The following is a 5,563-nucleotide window of genomic DNA, read 5'->3' on the forward strand; positions in this document are numbered from 1 at the left end:
TCTACTAGCTATGTTGCAAGAGTCTCACCAGATTGCTTGCCTTGCTCTGGGAATGACCAGATAAGATGGATTGTGGGGGACATTAATCTTATGTCGCATGCAGCTATGCAATGATTTCGAGCTAGGCCCTCACTTGACTCTTCCTCCCAGTCTAACTGGCAATTTCTGAACATATATGAAAAGAATAACATTTGCATTCATTTAGAATAGGTGTATACTTCATACTGCTTATAACAAGGGTTCTTCGTGTATGTCATTAAGTTCCTCCCTTTGGTTACATTAAACACAATACTTCAATACTAATTTTTAGATAAATTCTAGGCCACCTCCAACATTTGAAGAGGACTTCAAGTTTTTACCCCCTATAATACATGGGTTAATTAATTGGAAATTTTAATACTTGTGGACCTAATGCATTTAGAGAGCATTAGACTGGAGGAAAGATGCTTTATACCTTCTCTCATTTTTGTCTTGGATTATGACCACATCTTGTATGGTTGCCAACAGCTCTAAAGTCAAATGAAGTTGAAAAAAATATGGCTCTTTCCATAAATAATTTTAACCATGCCATAAAGCAATTATCGTATCACAGTTTAGTTAAGGTTGTTAAAATGTTGATAATATGACATTAAATAAGTTTCCTTTGCCAACATTTAATCTTAGAAATACTATCTTGTTAGTAACGAGATAATAAATACATCTTGGGGAGGGGTTAATCTGACTTTTGGAATCCTCTCTAAAGAGGAGATTGCAGAAACATGGACACCTCCTTATAGACCATTAAGTAGCACATCCTAAATTTGATAGTATATAATCCCAGACCACTTTTAGATGAAAAGTGAAGCTAAATCTGCAATCAATGTTGGCTTTAGCCCATCTCTAAATATGTTTCTCCATAATCTGGCCTCTGACCTAATGCTTCTTTTTGAAGTGCAATGATTGACAGACAATGGGGGAACTTGCAATAGTTGTTCCTCTAGCAAGGAGAAGGAGAAGGAGAAGGAGAAGGAGGAGAAGGAGAAGGAGGAGAAGGAGAAGGAGAAGGAGGAGAAGGAGAAGGAGGAGGAGGAGAAGGAGAAGGAGAAGGAGAAGGAGAAGGAGAAGGAGAGGATGGAGGGAGGGATGGAGAGGAGGAGGAGGAGGAGAAGGAGGAGAAGGAGAAGGAGGTGAAGGAGAAGGAAAAGGAGAAGGAGAAGGAGGAGAAGGAGAAAGAGAAGGAGGAGAAGGAGAGGATAGAGGGAGGGATGGAGAGGAGGAGGAGAAGGAGGAGAAGGAGAAGGAGGAGAAGGAGAAGGAGGAGAAAGAGAAAGAGAAGGAGGAGAAGGAGAGGATGGATGGAGGGATGGAGAGGAGGAGGAGGAGGAGAAGGAGAAGGAGAAGGAGGAGAAGGAGAAGGAGAAGGAGGAGAAGGAGAAGGAGAGGAGGAGAAGGAGAAGAAGGAGAAGGAGAAGGAGGAGAAGGAGGAGAAGGAGGAGAAGGAGAAGGAGGAGAAGGAGAAGGAAAAGGAGAAGGAGAAGGAGAGAAGGAGAAGCAGGAGAAGGAGAAGGAGGAGAAGGAGAAAGAGAAGGAGGAGAAGGAGAGGATGGATGGAGGGATGGAGAGGAGGAGGAGGAGGAGAAGGAGGAGAAAGAGAAGGAGGAGAAGGAGAAGGAGGAGAAGGAGAAGGAGGAGAAGGAGAAGGAGAGGAGGAAGGGAGGGAGGGAGAGGAAGTGGAGGTGGAGGAGCTGGAGAAGGAAAAGGAGGAGGAGGAGAGGAGGGAGAAGAGGGGGAGAGAAAGAGAAGACTGAGGAAAAGGAGAAGGAGAAGAGGAGAAGCAGAAGCAGAAGGAGGAGAAGGAGAAGGAGAGAGAAACAGACACCACACATGCAGCAACTGGAATTTATTAACTGGATACCAGAGTCCATTGTCCATTTAGGTTTATTTTCCTTATTTGCACATGGTTAAAATAAAACACCAAACCACTTATTGGCTCCATCTTTGTGGTTACTTTGCACTACTGCTCAAGTTCACAGTGTGGCTTTTCTAGCTACCAGAGTGGCGATAGAGGTGATCCTTGACTTACAATAGTTCATTTAGCAAAAAAAAATAAAAATTCAATGGCACCGTTACAGCATCCCGACGGTCACATGATCCAAATTCAGATGCTTGGCTACTGGCATGGATTTATGACGGTTGCCGTGTCCTGAGGTCATATGATCCCCTTTTGCAACCGTCTAATCAGCAAAGTCCATGGGGAAGCCAGATTCATTTAACAACCGTGTCTCTAACCAAACAACTGCAGGGATCCACTTAACAAACGTGGCAAGGGAGGTTGCAAAATGGGGCAACATTCACTTAACAACCATCTCACTTAGCAAACAGAAATGTCAGGACTCATATGTGGTGCTAAGTCGAGAACTACCTGGACTGCCAAGGTAGCCATTCAACAGAAGAAGAAAAAGAGAGAGAGAAAAATACCATTGAGAATTTCCTTTCTATTCTTTCCATTATGCTGGCAAGTGTTTTGCAAAGCATGGAAAGTCCTTCTGAGAGATTTTTGCCATCACTGGCCTCTTTGGATTTTCTGAGGATGCTTTGAGGGCTTCACTTTAGAGGAAATCCCAGTGGTGGTATTCACATTTTTTTTTTACTACCGGTTCTGTGGGCATGGCGTGGCTTGGTGGGTGTGGTGTGGCTTGGTGGGCATGGCGTGGCTTGGTGGGCATGGCGTGGCTTGGTGGGCATGGTGTGACTTGGTGGGTGTAGCATGGTGTGATGACCATGTAGTCTCTCAAAATAACCCCAAACCCAAAACATATGTTAATGTCCGGTAAGGCCTTCAACTTAACTTCACTGTTTTATTAGGCACAGTTTAAAGTCACAAAAGTAAATAATGAGGCAAACAGAAAACCAAAACAAACCACATTGATGAGAGTTCCGAAGCAAGCCAAGATAACTAATCATGAACTCCAGGAAAATAACAGAGAAAAGTCCATGGGAAGAACGCCAGCAAAGATAAACCTCTTTCAAGGTGAACACTAAATTGACTCCTGCAAATTCTAACTGCGCAGTTGCAAACTTATATACATAGCTCCCAACTGCAAGCCCACGAGGAGGATCATGGTAATCTCCTCTTGAGTAGACCTCGCTTTTCCCTGATCCTCTCCTCCTTGCGTGCCCTAGGATGGATAGGGGATGGTCCTGTTTCCTCCTCTGACTGCTCAGCCTGCCTCTGCCCTTCCCCAGCCTCCTCCACCACCTCTGGAGCCACACTCCCACTCCCTGTTGGCTGTTCCTCCTCTTCCTCAGAGTCAGTCTCCACCAGGGGCATGACACATGGCTTGGTGGGCATGGTGTGGCTTGGTGGGCAAGGCATGGCTTGGTGAGCGGGCATGGCATGGCTTGGTGAGCGGGCATGGCATGGCTTGGTAGGCATGGCATGGCATGGCATGGTGGGTGTGGTGTGACTTGGGTGTGGCGTGGCTTGGTGGGCATGGTATGGTTTGGTGGGCATGGCGTGGCTTGGTGGGCATGGCATGGCTTGGGGTGTGTGACGTGGCTTGGTGGGCATGGCGTGGCTTGGGGTGTGCGGTGTGGCTTGGTGGGCGTGGCATGGCTTGGTGGGCGTGGCTTGGTGGGCAGGGCTTGGTGGGCGTGGCTTGGTGGGCACGGCAGGGGAAGAACACTACAAACTCCCCATTCCCTCCCCACTCCAGGGGGAAGGTTACTGCAACATCCCCCTTCCCTCCCCACCCCACTAACCTGCTTTCCAGCTCCGTTCTCCTGTGCAAGGCAACCAAAGAAGACCCAGCCAATCAGCTGGGACTCAATGGGAGGCAGAGAAGAGATGATGGCGGGGCCAGTCAGAGGTGGGATTTGCCAGTTCTCTGCACTGCTCAAAATTTCCGCTACCGGTTCTCCAGAACTGTTCAGAACCTGCTGAATACCCACCTCTGCAAAGCATCCCGGCAGCTCATTTGTTATATTCCCGCTGAAAAGAATTCCCACCTTCCTTTCGGCACGGAGGGGATGCCCCATTGTTGCCAGCCTCCCCATAATGAAGGTAGTTATATAAATCAATCAAGGGAGGAGGGGGCTTCCCTTCCTTGTCATCCCGCTCTTTATTAAAATGTTTATATATTACTCTTGTCATTTTACTTCAACTCACCTACCCCCCCAGAGTGAGTTATTTTCATTGCTTTCAACTTTCCCATTATATTTTATGGAGGCCGGGGGAGAGAGAGAAAAATAAGAGATGGATTGGAGCAATTTTTAAAAAATAAAAATAAATTAAGCAGGGGTTCACGGGCGCACGGGAAGGATGTTTAATTTTTCAACCACGACAGGTGGTCCTCGGCTTACAGCGGTTCATTGAGCGACCATTCAAAGTTACGACGGCGCTGAAAAAAAGGAACTTACGATTGTTTTTCACAGATCACATGACCTTTGCAGCAGCCCCCCCCCCAGGGTCATGTGATCAAAATTCAGAGGCCTGGCAACTGATTCATATTTATGACGGTTGCAGTGTCCCAGGGTCATGTCAATCCCCTTTTTGCATGTTATTGAAAGCACGTTGTTGAAATTTTATTTTATACCTTTGAATACATCGTGGATGGTTTTGTGTGGGTTGTCTATTTGGTCCTATTTTTTTATTTTATTTTATTTATTATGGATCTCATCGACCGCTGCCTAACTACATATTTTTAATTTGACGGAAAAATATACCAACAAATCAAAGGAACACCCATAGGATCACCGCTTTCAGGATTCATAGCAGGGTCCGTAATGTAAGACCTGGATGGCTATATAAATTTAATAAATAAGCAAGCAAATAAATATTACCTGGTTTAATTCAGCCACATCCCTGGAGTTTCCTCTGCCATTCGATATTCTCAGGGTGCCTTCAAATTAACATTTGTTAAGTATGGTCGGTGGGTCCCATAGAAAGACAAGGCTCGAGTAGTGAACAACAGCTCTTTATTTAGCCAATAGATTCTGAGACGACAGCCCCAGCCGCAGCAGCTCTTTTTATAGAGCTGGCCGCGGCTAGGCAGCCAATGACAGTTTTTTTGAGCTTGCCGCGCTTGGTTTTGCCCAATCGCGGCAAACCCCCATACGAGCCAATCAAGAGTGCTTTACAACATCCAATCACGGCCCGGCTCTTCCGGACCAATAGGAATGCAGGTCTACAAGCCTGCTAATACGGAACAACATTCATCCCTTAGAACCTGTGAGGGAGATGAGCAGTTTCTAAATATGTCAGAACAGAACAGAATAATGAAGTTGGTAAATGCAGAGGCTCCCACAGAGGTGTGTGAAAAACAGGCCTGCCGGAAGTTCCGGAAGTCCGAAAATGGGCCCGTTTCTGGCCTCCGGAGCAACGGCCATGCCCACCCAGCAACCGGGCGGAGAACTGGTTGCTGAAATTTTTGAATCCTACCCCTGCACTGATTAATTTTTCTCACTGTCAGGAAATTTCTCCTTAGTTCTATGTTGCTTAAGAATATCAAGTCAATGTCAAATTTGATATATAAGATAGATAGATAGAGATAGAGACAGAGACAGAGACAGAGATAGATAGATA

Source organism: Notechis scutatus, chromosome 4 (genome assembly GCF_049901735.1).
Source record: "Notechis scutatus isolate UNSWTSFEM ecotype Mainland chromosome 4, rNotScu1.2, whole genome shotgun sequence".
Taxonomy (NCBI): Eukaryota; Metazoa; Chordata; class Lepidosauria; order Squamata; family Elapidae; genus Notechis; species Notechis scutatus.